Genomic DNA, 15271 nt, shown 5'->3' with positions numbered 1-15271 from the left:
TGTTATATTAATGGTGGACATGAGACTTGACATTATTTACACAACTTTGAAACTGTATAATTATGGATAAAGAAGTCAACAGAGTTAGGGTATGCGTGGGGGGGACTCAGCGTGGTCTGCACTGCAGCTCTGGTTCACTTCCTTCCGTAATAGTCTTTTCGTGGTGTAATCTTAAACTCAGAAGATCCTGACTACTGTACGTAGGCTTTTCTCAACATGGAGTGGCGTTTCCAAGCGAAAATACACGCAAATACATACAAAAACAGCACAGACTGTCCTGTGACGAGACGTCATCATACACCCGATCTAGCAGCGTTACTGGCGTGAGGAAGGATCGATCCTGTCTCAAATGTAGATGGCTCTGATACCAGAAGATTGATTCTCATATTTAAATATCATACTTTTTATACTAAAGTCATTTGAGGAACTGTACTTTCAGTACCGTACCGAAAAGGAAATTTCCACGTAGCAAAAGCCAAAATCTATTTGTGGCAGCCAAAATTTATTTGTGACGACCTGCCATAAATAAATGTATATGTGGGGAAACATATGTAGACTCATCGCCAGTTATAGAAAGTATTTGATTTCTGCTGTTGCTGCTGAGGATGGCTCAACCAGTTATTTTGTTTAGGGGGCCATTACTTTTTGGCACAGGGCCAAGTAAGTTAGAAACGTTTTTTTTAATTTATTTTTTTTAAATAAATTAAATCACCATTTAAAAACAAAATTTTAAGTTCACTTGGGTAATATATGTCTGATATTTACATTTATTTAACGATCTTAAACAAAGTGAGGAAACCACGCAAAAATATAACAGTTTGAGAAGGGGGCCAATACTTTATCACAGCACTGTGTATATATCTACCCATATGATCAAAACATGAAGTATTATCTGTATTTTGTTAATTTTTTCAAATAATACTTTGGAAGTTAAGCACTTTATTTGGACGCATAATAATTAATTTTTATGTACTCTCTTATTTTGAAATTCACAGCCCTACTTTCATTTAGTAAATGAGAAAACACAGTTGTGCTCATGTGTTTGATTACCCAGGCAGAATTTGTAAGATGTGTACAATTCTTTGAAGAAAACATGAAGAATCAGGTGAAACAAATTAAATTTTATTTTAATGGGATTCAAAATAAAGTGTCACGCATTTCAGAAAAGGATTTTCATTAAACAAAACATAACCATGAAGAACTTAATGATGGTTGTTATTCAGTCATCAGTCGTATTTAAAAAAAAAACATTTCACAAATTCTGCCTGGGTATGGAAACTTATGAGCACATTCATCCATCCATATATATACATATATGCAGTCATATGCACCCTTATCATATTGGAATGAAAATGAAGGCTACACCTTTTTCATAAATAATGCAAGATGGTGCCTACCAGTGTGGTCGCCTCGGTAACGCGCTCTCTAGTATTGTCTTTGTTTTTGTGTTTTTCGTCCGTCTTTGGAGACCTTACATGACTCACTTACACAAGGGGAGACCTGCTAACCATCAAGGAGGCTACTCCGGACTTTCTGTCACCAACTTTCGAAAATCCGCTCAGTTTGTTCCCCGAGTTACTTACCGGAGCGGCGTCCGCGGTTTTCGGCGCATGGAGGCGGAAGCGGCGCCACAGAGGAAAACGAGCCGGCATTCAGGTGAAACTCCGCAAGAGAGGACACAGATTGGCGTTCCCGTCGATCCACCTCGCGAATGTACGCTCCCTACCCAACAAAATGCACGAGCTTCATCTTCTGTTAAAGACCAGTAAAGACTTCGGACGTTCCGCGGCCATGTGCTTCACGGAGACCTGGCTTTGCAACGCTGTACCCGATGGCGCCGTCATGCTTCCCGGCTTCAACATTCATCGAGCGGACCGCGACATGGAATCATCGGGGAAAACGAAGGGCGGCGGGATATGCCTCCATATCAACGAAAAATGGTGTACGGACGTCATGGTGCTCAGCACACACTGCAGCCCGCATTTGGAGTCGCTGTTTTTGAACTGTAAACCATTCTACTCGCCACGTGAGTTTGCATCGTTTATACTGGCTGGAGTCTATATTACACCGCAAGCTAACACGAACGCCGCATTGTCAACGAAATTGAAAAAAAAACACCCGGACTCACCCCTCATTATTCTCGGGGACTTTAACAAAGCTAAACTCAACCACGAACTCCCTAAATACAAGCAGCACATCGACTGTCCTACCAGGGAAAATAATACTTTAGACACTACGGTAAAAAACGCATACCGTGCTATACCTCGTGCAGCCCTGGGCTCGTCTGATCACTGCTTAATTCACTTAATACCGACTTACAAGCAAAAACTTAAATGTGCGAAGCCTACAGTGAAAACAGTCAAAAAGTGGACCAATGAAGCCAAGATGGAACTTCAAAGCTGTTTAGACTGCACAGACTGGAGTGTCTTTGAAAATTCAGCTGGCAGCCTGGACGAATATACGTACACTGTCACATCCTATATCAGTTTCTGTGAAGAGGTTTGTGTACCAACAAAATCATTTCGGACATTCAACAACAACAAGCCGTGGGTCACTGCTAAACTTAAGCAGCTTCGCCAAGCTAAGGAAGATGCATATCAGAGCGGGGACAGGGCCCTGTATAATCGAGCTAGAAACCATCTGACTAAAGAAATTAACATTGCAAAGAGGATCTATGCAGCAAAGTTGGAAAAACAGTTTAGCTCGAACGACTCAAAATCAGTCTGGCATGCATTCCAATCGCTGACTAATTACAAGCGACGATCCCCCCAAGCTGAGAACAATAGCACACTAGCCAACGACTTGAATACCTTCTATTGCAGATTTGAAAAGGACAGTTTCACTCCACACACCCACCCGGCCGCACCCGCGACCACAACCACACCTCTGACTTCTGCGTTAACCATCCATGAACAGGATGTGAGACGCATCTTCAAACAACAGAAGATTAACAAAGCGGCTGGCCCGGACCATGTGTCCCCATCCTGCCTCAAAGTCTGCGCGGACCAGCTCGCTCCAGTCTTCACTCAGATCTTCAATAGATCTTTTGAAATGTGCGAAGTTCCATCCTGTTTCAAATGCTCCACCATCATTCCAGTCCCCAAAAACCTGCAATCTCGGGTCTGAATGACTACAGGCCTGTCGCTTTGACATCTGTGGTCATGAAGTCCTTTGAACGTCTCGTGCTGGACCACCTCAAGAGTGTCACAGGTCCCCTGCTGGACCCCCTGCAGTTTGCCTACCAAGCGAACAGGTCTGCCGATGATGCAGTCAACATGGGACTGCACTTCATCCTAGAACACCTCGACAGTGCAGGGACCTACGCGAGGATCCTGTTAGTGGACTTCAGCTCAGCGTTCAACAACATCATCCCTGAACTCCTTTCAACCAAGCTTCTCCAGCTCAGCGTCTCACCTGCCATCTGCCAGTGGATTTACAGCTTTCTGACGGGCAGGACACAGCAGGTCAGGCTGGGGGAGGCCACCTCATCCACACGCAGCATCAGCACTGGGGCGCCCCAAGGTTGTGTCCTGCTCTTCTCTCTCTACACGAACGACTGCACCTCAGCGAACCCGACTGTCAAGCTCCTGAAGTTTGCAGATGACACCACTGTCATCGGCCTCATCAAGGACGGTGACGAGTCTGCATATCGACAGGAAGCGGAGCGGCTGGAGCTGTGGTGCGGGCGACACAACCTGGAGCTGAACATGCTCAAGACGGTAGAGATGATCGTGGACTTCAGGAGGCATCCTTCTTAAACAGCTAACCTATAATTCCATTACAACAAGCTGGCAATTTTTTTGACTTGAGTTCGTTGTCACATTTCTGTGGGGCCAATTATGTATTACTCGTGCACTCACTGTAGTTGTCTCGCCATGCTGCACTATTTGCATATACTGGCCACTCATGCCAGAGTAGCATCTGCTCCATTTGCACACTGATTGAGGAGTATCTGTAACATTTGCACAACCATCATTGTCCGAGATGATCGCACTACACGTCACTTTAAACCGCATACACTCCTTGAAGTCTCAGCGCCCTTTGCACAATGGTCATTGCACTGGACTATTGCAATATTAGTCATTTGAACTGCTCTAAGTGCTAGAGGACTCTGCATCTTTTTGCACAATTGTTTTTGTCAATGTCTTTATGTCTCCAAAGTGTTCTGTAAATTGACTGTCTGTTGTACTAGAGCGGCTCCAACTACCGGTGACAAATTCCTTGTGTGTTTTGGACATACTTGGCAAATAAAGATGATTCTGATTCTGATTATGATTATGATTCTGATAACCTCTAGGTGGTGGTAGCATACTAGAATGAAAGTGTACAACTTTTTCATAACCTCCATGGGTTGGTGGAATATTGGAATGAAAGTGTACAGCTTTTTCATAACCTAGATGGTGGCATACATTTATAATATGTGAAAGTCTTTTTCATTTCCCCCTATACCTATGTATAATGCACACAACTGATTTAACCATTTTTGAGGGGTGGGGGAATTACGGATTATATACGAGAAATTACGGTATATATCCGAGCTCCTGCTCCATTCACCCCTCACTCATGAACAAGACCCTGAGATACTTGGGGCAGGATCTCGTCCCCAACCCAAACTGGACCCCATCAACACTTTGGCTGCGCCTATAAATTATGTCCGTGGAGGTAATGAACAAAATCGGTGACAAAGGAGAGCCTTGCGGATTCCAACTCTCACTGGAAACATATTCGACTTATTGCCAGCAATGCGTACCAAACTCTGACACCGGTCATATAGGGACCGAACAACCATTATTATGGGGTCCAGTATCCCATATTCCTGGAGCACCCTCCACAGTACTTGCCCAAAGGGACAATGTCGACCGCCTATCCCTAGTCCACAAAACACGTTAACTGGTTAGGCGAAGTTCCATGCACCCTCGAGAACAGTTCTGAGGGTGAAGAGCTAGTCCAGTGATACACGACCAGGACGAAAACCACACTGCTCCTTACCAGAACCCCTAAATAGACCTTACCAGTGAGCCTGAGGAGTGTGATCTGTAGTTGAAACACACCCTCCATTCCCCTTTTTTTAAAAAGGTCAACCAGGGCAGCCCTACAACATGCAGACCCTTTAGGAACTCTGGGTGGACCTCATCCACCCCAGGGATCCAGCCATCAAGGAGCTTTTTAACCACCTTGGTGACTTCAAACCCAGAGATAGGAGAGCCCGCCTCAGAACCCCCAGACTCTACTTCCTCTTGCGAAGGTGTGTCGGTAGAATTGGTCTTTGACGTATTTGGCCCACTGACTCACAACGACCCGAGTTAAGGTTAGCAGTGTCCCATCCCCACTATTATGACGACAGGCACTGACCACCTTACGGCCACAGCATTGGTCGGCCACCTCAACAATGGAACTTAGTCCACTCATACTCAATGTCTCTCTCCTGGGACATAGGCGAAGTTCTGCCGGAGGTGAGAGTTAAAACCCCTTCTGACACGGGACTCTACCAGACGTTCCCAGAAGACCCACACAATACGTTTGGGTCTGCTGGGTCGGACAGTCTCCCAGAAGGTGGTGATCAGTTGACAGCTGCACCCCTGTCTTTACATAAGTGTATAACACGCGGCCGCAAGTCCAATGATGCAAAGTTGAGCACAAAGTCGATCATAGAACTGCAGCCGAGGGTCTCCTGGTGCCAAGTCCACCCTTCTGTGTGAACATGGTGTTCATTATAGACAATCCATGATGAGCACATAAGTCCAATAACACAACACCTCGCGGGTTCTGGTCGGGGGGGGCGCTGTTCCCAGTTACGTCCTTCCAGGTCTTACTGTCATTGCCCATGTGAGTTTTGAAATCCTCCAGAAGAATGAGTGAATCCCCAGCAGGGGCGCTCTGCAGTAGCCCCCCCCAAGGACTCCAAAAAGGGTGGGTACTCTGAGCTTCTGTTTGGTGCATTGGCACAGATAACAGTCAGGACCCTCTCGTGCACCCCCCAACGTGCAGGCACCAAGACGTGGGGCAATCATTATAGTAGTGTGTCTGTGTGTGTGTGTGTATATATATATATATATATATATATATATATATATATATATATATATATATACTCCTCAGGCTCACTGGTAAGATCTATCTAGGGTTTCTGGTGAGGAGCAGTGTGGTTTTTGTCCTGGTCATGTAACAGTGGACTAGCGCTATGTATATAGCGGCACGGTGAACGACTGGTTAGCACATATGCCTCACAGTTCACTCTCCAGGTACTCCGGTTTCCTCCCACGTCCCAAAAACATGCATGGTAGGTTGATTGAAGACTCTAAATTGCCCATAGGTGTGAATGTGAGTGCGAATGGTTGTTTGTCTACATGTGCCCTGAGATTGGCTGGCGACCAGTTCGGGTTGTCCCCTGCTTCTCGCCTGAAGATAGCTGGGATAGTTGTATATATATATATATATATATATATATATACTTCGCCCTATAGGTATCGCTCAATCCATATTCGTCTGTTTGACAAAGCGTGAAAAAGCTATGGTCTATTCCTGATAATAAATTACATGACAAGACTTGACGAGAATGACAGGCCTATAATAATATTCCTCAAGCAAGAAGAAGTCAATAAGTGTCCTCTGTGTATTCCAGTTATTGGGACAATCAGAAATTATGGCATTAACAGCAAGTGAATGATGGTCTGTTTAGATTAGATTCTGAGGTTTGGCTGTTTGTGGACAAAGCCACATTTGGAAACCTGCACCAGTGACGAGTCAATCCACACTGTTGATTCTGTTGGTTGATTTCCACAATTAAAGCATGACAGTTCCATCAATTGTTGGGCTCTGACCTTAGCAGCCTTCAGCTGTAGTTAGAATCATGGAGTACATGTATGGGCCAATGTCATCTGTCTTCTTTATTACTCTTTGTATAGCTTAATTAACTCCGCCGTATGACTGAAAGGAGAACATTCAAACGAATAATATAAAGGGCAACTGCTAATATATGACCATGTCATGCCATCCGTTAGAGAAATTTAAAAGAACAAAAAGTAAAAACACTCATTCGTGGAGATGATTGTATGCTGTTCTTATTTGGCAGCAGTTAAATACATACCTGCATCCTTTCTGGTTAAAAAAAAAAAATCAACACTTTTCCCATTTCTCTCCATTAAAGATTGTGACCTTTCGCTTAGACATGAGCTTTCCTTCTAATTTGACTTTGATTTGATTTCTAATAAACCCTGAGGTCATTAATGCTGTCAAGTACGAAATGGAGGCAAACATGTAGAACTATAAATATACAAGGTCTATTCAAGCTGTGGTTTTCCATCTCATCGCTTGCAGCCATTTACGAAGTCGAGCACATTCTCAGTTGATTTTGTTGGCTTCTGTCGTTTATATTTATATTTTTAAATCATCCATCTATTCATCCATCCATTTTCTGAGCCGCTTCTCCTCACTAGGGTCGCGGGCATGCTGGAGCCTATCCCAGTTGTCATCGGGCAGGAGGCGGGGTACACCCTGAACTGGTTGCCAGCCAATCGTAGGGCACATACAAACAAACAACCATTCACACTCACAGTCATGCCTACGGGCAATTTAGAGTCTCTAATTAATGCATGTTTTTGGGATGTGAGAGGAAACCGGAGTGCCCGGAGAAAACCCACGCAGGCACGGGGATAACATGCAAACTCCACACAGGCGGATATAATAAATAAGGAAATAAGCTATACTGTACATGATCTGTGTCTCACGAAAAAATACATTTGATAAAGTTGGCGGCACAGTAGACGACTGGGTAGAGGGTCTGCCTCACAGTTCTGACGACCGGGGTTCAATCCCCGGCCCCGCCTGTGTGGAGTTTGCATGTTCTCTCCGTGCCTGTGTGGCTTTTCTCCGGGCACTCCGGTTTCCTCCCACATCCCAAAAACTCGCATGGTAGGTTAATTGACGACTCTAAATTACCCGTAGGCGTGAATGTGAGTGCGAATGGTTGTTTGTTTGTATGTGCCCTGCGATTGGCTGGCAACCAGTTCAGGTGTACCTCGCCTTCTGCCCGATGATAGCTGGGATAGGCTCCAGCACCCCCGCGACGCTAGTGAGGAGAAGCGGCTCAGAAAATGGATGGATCGATGAAAAAGATCAGATTTAGGTTTTTAGGGATAATGGATGCAGTATTTCAATTTAAACAAAAACATAAATGAATACATCATTTGTTAACAAAGTTTATTTTCTCTCTCTGTGAATTTATTGTTTTATTATATATTTGGCACATAGAAAATGTTTTTTTTAATACTGTGGTTTTGGACTGTAATATTAAATTCATCATGAAATCCAGATAAGTTATTTTGAGCATGACTTGTGTATTCAAGAGAGCAAAGTGCTTTCGGAAGAACGTGCTCTGCCTTAAAATAATAATTTGGTTCAGGCTGTGAGGTATCTCCTTTAATTAAATAGACATCAGAGTGGTCTTAATCTTGTTGCTGGTAATTGTTCTATTGGTGTTAAGTCGCATGGTATTATCACAGTACAATACAGGAAAAGTTTAATTTAAACCAGTATTATTTTGGGAATGCTGAGATGCTAAAATGTGTGCAGAACTACTTACTGTTAAAGTCAACTTAACTCACCATAGAGGAGAAATTATCATCACCAGACGGTGTGAAATTGCTCTGCTGTTCAAATAGCTCATGATTCTGTAAAAGAGTAAATACAGTGTTCTGTGGAATTTATTTTTCAGGAAAAAACAATGTTAGTCCACATGTACCACAATGCCCCCAAGGTTATTCTTTGAAATTGGCCAGTTTCCAAATTGTTTGCTCTTCTTTTCTGTGTCACAAACTTTTGATGGATGATGCTACTCGCAAGGGTTGTGGCTGTCCACCTCCTGAGGCGAGGATAACTGATGGTCGCTCCCACTCAATACTTGTTGCCTTTGATTAATATGTCAATTGATTCAAGCTACTGATTATGTAAAGTGGTACACCAATAATTCATACAAATGGAATGTTTTATATTCATAATGGAAAGTATAGTCTCAGATTTTCAGATGGGGCAGAAGGTTGAAAAAAAGACAGTTTTAGTGCTAAATTTTTTTTAGAAGCCAACTAAACGTGTGTTTGACTGGGTTAAATCTATCGCAAAAGTCCTGCTGCAAATGATGGTTTAAGTCACTTGCAACATTTCAACATATACGACCGCAGATTTCACGTCCACCGCACAGCCACCAAAATCAGTGTGCCTCGCAAAGACAAAATTAATACTAAAACAAAGATTTTCAAAAAATAAAAATTAACAGAAGTACCATAAACCATAGGATGTACATTAAATTTACATCAATTAATTTTCAAGGCCTCATTAGGGTCCCGGTGACCTGGAACTTATTCCACTACCTATTCCACTAGAGTCGGGGTCGCCAGACCTCCGTCTTCAGAGAGGTATATGAAATGCATGGGGAGCCCAATTACTATTAGCCTACAGTACATTATCCTAGTGTATACTCTATCCGTGCAGCACTGACGCACGTAATCAGCACAGTAAATATAACCAACGTCAAATATGTCCAACAATATCCTACAACACCTGTCCAATTAATACAAAGCAATAAATAACTCTGGTCAACAACTATGAACTATGACCTAGGGGTGGGCGATATATATATCGCCTTCGATATAATCAGGAAGTTTGCTTTAACGATGTGCAATTTTACATTTATCAAGTATTCATACTGTCTCTAAAAGAAAACAACCAAATGGTTGTATGGATGGCACAGGAGGAAGAGAGAAAGGAGGAAGTGCATAAAGTCCTAATTTGCTGACTCAGCACACATGCAAGGAAAATAAACACTTGCTTTGAAACGAGTGGGTTGAGCAACCTTTTCAGGAGTTTAGTAGCTTAACTTCTTTTCCTTTCGGCTTGTCCCGTTAGAGGTTACTACAATGTGTCATCCTTTTCCATTTGAGCCTATCTCCTGCATCTTCCTCTCTAACACCAACTGCCATCATGTCTTCCCTCACTACATCCATCAACCTTCTCTTTGGTCTTCCTCGAGCTCTCTTGCCTGACAGCTCCATCCTCATCATCCTTCTACCAATATACTCACTCTCTCCCCTCTGGACGTGTCCAAACCATCGAAGTCTGCTCTCTCTAACTTTGTCTCCAAAACATTTAACCTTGGCTGTCCCTCTAATGAGCTCATTTCTAATCCTATCCAAACTGGTCACTCCGAGAGCGAACCTCAACATCTTCATTTCTGCCACCTCCAGCTCTGCTGAGTGCTTTGTCTCTTCAGTACCACTGTCTCTGAGCCGTACATCATGGCAGGCCTCACCACTGTCTTATAAACTTTGCCCTTCATCTGAGCAGAGACTCTTCTGTCACATAACACACATAACACCTTCCTCCACCAGTTCCAACCTGCTTGGACCTGTTTCTTCACTTCCTGACTACAATCACCATTGCTCTGGACTGTTGGCCCCAAGTATTTAAAGTCCTCCACCCTTGCCATCTCTTCTCCCTGTAGCCTCACTCTTCCCCCTCCACCCCTCTCATTCATGCACATATATTCTGTCTTACTTCGGCTATCTTCATTCCTCACCCTTCCAGTGCATGCCTCCATCTTTCTAGCCATTCATCCACCTGCTCCCTGCTTTCACTGCAGATCACAATGTCATCTGCAAACATCATGGTCCACGGGAATTCCAATCTAACCTTATCTGTCAGCCTATCCATCACCACTGCAAACAGGAAGGGGCTCAGGGCTGATCCCTGATGCAGTCCCACCTCCACCTTAAATTCCTCTGTCACACCTACGGCAGACCTCACCACTGTTCTGCTGCCCTTGTACATGTCCTTTATTATTTTAACATACTTCTCTGCCACTCCAGACTTCCGCATGCAGTACCACAGTTCCTCTATGGGTACTCTGTCATAGGCTTTCTCTAGATCCACAAAGACATAATGTAGCTCCATCTGACCTTCTCTGTACTTTTCCATCAACATCATCAAGGCAAATAAACATCTGTGGTCCTCTTTCTAGGCATGATATCCATACTGTTGCTCACAAATACTCACATCCGTCCCGAGTTTAGCCTCCACTACTCTTTCCCATAACTTCATTGTGCGGCTCATCAACTTTATTCCTCTGTAGTTCCCACAGCTCTGCACAGCACCCTTGTTCTTAAAAATGGGCACCAGCACACCTTTCCTCCATTTCCTTTCTCCTCTCCTCGGTCCTCTTAGTGTCCAATTTCTTCTTAGCTAACCTCTTTTCTTGTATGACTTCCTGTACTGCGAGGTTCCACCACCAAGTCTTCTTCTCTCCTTTCCGACCAACAAGTACTCTCCTGCCTGTTTCTCTGATCACCTTAGCTGTAGTGGTACAGTCTGCTGGAAGCTCCTCCTCTCCACCGAGTGCCTGTCCCAGCTCTTCTCGAAAAGCCGCACAACATTCTTCCTTTCTTAGCTTCCACCACATGGTTCTCTGCTCTGCCTTTGTATTCTTAATCTTCCTCCCCACAACCAGAGTCATCTTACACACCACCATCCTATGCTGTCTAGCCACACTCTCCCCTACCACTACCTTACAGTCGGTAACCTCTTTTAGATTACATTGTCTGCACAAGATGTAATTCCACCTGTGTGCTTCTACCTCTGCTCTTGTAGGTCACCCTATGTTCCTGCCTCTTCTGTAAAAAAGTGTTCACTACAGCCATTTTCATCCTTTTTGCAAAGTCTACCATCATCTGTACCTCCAAGTTCCTTTCCTGGATGCCGTGCTTACCCATCACTTCTTCATCACCCCGGTTTCCTTCACCCACATGTCCATTACAATCTGCACCAGTCACAACTCTCTCTCTGTCTGGGATGCTCAGAACTACTTCGTCTAGCTCCTTCCAGAATTTCTCTTTCACCTCTAGGTCACATCCTACCTGTGGGCCATAGCCGCTAATCACATTATACATAACACCCTCTATTTCAAGTTTCAGCCTCATCACACGATCTGATACTCTTTTCACCTCCAAGACATTCTTAGCCAGCTCTTCTTTTAAAATAACCCCGACTCCATTTCTCTTCCCATCTACACCATGGTAAAATAATTTAAACCCTGCCCCTAAACTTCTAGCCTTACTGCCTTTCCACCTGGTCTCCTGGACACACAATATATCAACCTTTCTCCTAATCATCATGACAACCAACTCCCGAGATTTTCCTGTCATAGTCACAACATTCAAAGTCCCCACATTAAATTCTAGGCTCTGTGCTTTCATTTTCTCTTTCTGCCGAAGAACCAGCTCTCCACCTCTCCTTCATCTTCGACCCACAGTAGCTGAATTTCCACCAGCGCCCTGCAGGTTAGCGGTGCCGGGGGCGGACGTTGTTCACCCGGGCCACGACCGGTCCGGTATGGAATTCTTTAGATGAACGCTGATATTTGTTTGGCAAAGTTTTATGCCGGATGCCCTTCCTGACACAACCCTCTGCATTTATCCGGGCTTGTTTTTGCACTGGCTTGTGCCCCCCATAGGATTAGTTTAACAGCTTAACAAGAGGGTGAATTGAAAAAATGGACCTCAATGGAACGCAAGTAGCCTGTAGTTTGCTGCCGGCCAACAGGAACATGACACAGGCCACTCGATTTACGTGCTGGCTTCCCAAACGTGTCCAGTTTAAAAGCAAAATGAACAAAATGGAACATGCTGTTTCGATCATATATTTACTGGAGGATTCATTCATTTTGGATAACATTTACAATGAAAACTGTGCGCAGTCAAAGTCATCCATACTGCTGGCGAGGCTAATGGAGGAGCTAGCTAGCATAGCCCTACTGTTTGTAAGTAAATACTGTGTTTCACTATCCCATCACAGATCACCCACTGCTTTACTTATTTAAACCCTCTAATGTATTGCCAACATCAGCTGCAAAACTTGTCACCGGGAATAAAAAAAGATTTTGCGGTCATGACGTCACATATCGTTTCAAAATTACGAGTGTGTGTGCGTGTGGCCGTGTGTGTAAAGCATGATCTTTTTTCCATTTCACTCTTCATAAGAAACACCTAGTCATGTGGAAAGGTTTTAAAACTTTGTTATGAAACTACTAAATCGAGTTTCCCTCATGGGATGAATAAATTATCCACCCAGCCATCTATCCACGACTTCCGCTAAAGAAAAGATGAGAAAATCTAGCAAACACGTACGATTTGACAAAAACAAGTAAATGTTGGCAAGACATAAAGAACATCATCAACTATATTTCTGTCTGCAGTGTTCTAGCCAAATTTGTATGCCAGTGTGTTATGTAGTGACAAACATATCTATTTGGTTTAAAACATTTAATTATGGTTACATTTTATGTAATCTTAATATTCGGACATTTGTTTCCATTTTTTGTTTAACAAAGGTTTAAGTACAATAGTATTGCTCAAACCTGATTTTGCATATTCTCCTGTATACAACCTGGACATAACTTGAAGTAATTCATTGTTAAATATTGCCACACAATATTCTTGTGCAGTGTTTTGTAGAAGATGTATGAAGCACTTCAAGAAATAAGCAAGAGACACGGCATGTTGTATATTTTGTTTAAACTAAATCCCTCTGCATGACAATGCTTCCTTTTCTCTTTTTTGGCTGTTGGCGTAAGTGGAAGGGAACGGTGGAGTTGTGCCACTAGCATAAAGTGGGACTATGACTGTCTGATTAAATACAGAGAAAATCAATAGTTTTTCACACCCTTCACAAATCACAAAGCTTTGATGTTTGCCAAAAAACACCCAAAATACTATTTTCTAGTAAATTCAGTACCTTAGATGTTGCTTGTTCCTGTTCACTTTGTTTGGGGAGTCTTTTATCTAACCTTCTATCAGCCCTTTAGATGAAAGTCAGTGGTGCAGATACTCAAAATGTGTGCTGTTGTTTTCTCTTGAACAGATTGTCTCAGCAAGACTAAAAAATGTGCAGCACTTTATAAGCTTTGTTTGATGGTGACTTGCCTTGTGTCTTTTCTACGACTAAGAGGGAAATGGTGAGCAAAAACATCAAATAAACCTTGAATGTAGAACTGAAAAAAGAAGATCAGATACTTTAGAGAGAGATTTGAAATCAACACCAACCTTTGATGAAGCATTGTAACAACAGGCTCAAAACTTACATTACACTGTTTTCAACTGAAGGAGAGAAGAAACTGTGCTGTGAAAAGCTAAAATTTCATAACAAGACTCTCAGTCAAGATAAGGAAATTAACGCTGATGCAGCAAAATGTGAATTTATTCCACTATTGCATTAATGTATATGTATATGTGTATCTATACTGTACACTAAGTATATACTGCCATAACCATGACCAGTTTAGGTCACTTTACCAGCTCTCACAATTTGTCATTAATAATACTGCCAGAAAAAGTCTAACAATCTACTGTGTACGAACACCTTAGGAAATGACATTTTCCGTTCACTTCTCGAGCAGCTTATATTTGTAAATCTGCCAACTTGTAGTAGTATTCAAATATCCATTTTGACAAAACGTTAGAGTCATGTAAAAAAATATTTGACGACCCTGTTTTCTTGAATTTCTTGTTTATTTTAATGAGTGGTACCACTAAAGGTATATTATGTGAAAAATCCAATGAACAGGACAAAAATACATCAGATCCCATAATACTTTATGTCCTATTTGACATGCTAAAGCTTAATTGTATTCCCAGTGATTTTGGGTCCTGTTAAAAAAGCATTTAAAATGGCTTGTTATCAGCTGTTAAATGAATCTCTTATGAGCTATTTTGTTGTCATCATTACATTTGTCCAAACAAATGTACCTTTAGTTGTACCAGGCATTAAAAATGAGCAAGAAACTGAAGAAACAAGGGTGGTTTATTATTTTTTTCCCATGATTGTATGCAGGGCCTGCCCTAGCCTTTTTGGTGCCCTAGGCAAATTTGCTCAATGTTAACCGCCTATGCCCAGGGCCGACCCTGATTCTATGGTGACCTTTGAGCTGTGAGTAATTAGTGTTTTACTTCCCTATCCGAATGAGCTAATGTGTAAGCAACACAGAGACTGATAGAGCTACAGTAATACTCACTATTGCCACAATAACACAGTTCAGAAATTTTTCATTGTCTGCTGTAGTCCATTTTATATACTGCTTATCATGTCCTGGGTCACAGTAGGGACTGGAAGCTATCCTAGCGTACATGCAAGAAGCAGACTACAGCCTTGACTGCTCACCAGTTGATCACAAGGTTACTGGGATTAGCGCATTGAGTGTGAAATAATTTCATGCGAGCTGCACTAAAGT

General features: G+C 42.8%; 1 protein-coding gene across 3 annotated transcripts in view; it reads left to right on the top strand.

The window, feature by feature from the left end:
- Positions 1 to 15271, top strand: part of LOC133408976 (contactin-4-like) — a 227005-nt gene that overhangs the window by 68865 nt on the left and 142869 nt on the right. The gene's annotated exons all lie outside the window — the stretch shown is intronic.

The sequence above is a fragment of the Phycodurus eques genome, chromosome 10 (genome assembly GCF_024500275.1).
Source record: "Phycodurus eques isolate BA_2022a chromosome 10, UOR_Pequ_1.1, whole genome shotgun sequence".
Taxonomy (NCBI): Eukaryota; Metazoa; Chordata; class Actinopteri; order Syngnathiformes; family Syngnathidae; genus Phycodurus; species Phycodurus eques.
The sequence above is the reverse complement of the archived record's forward strand: the minus strand, read 5'-3'. Positions and strand labels throughout refer to the sequence as shown.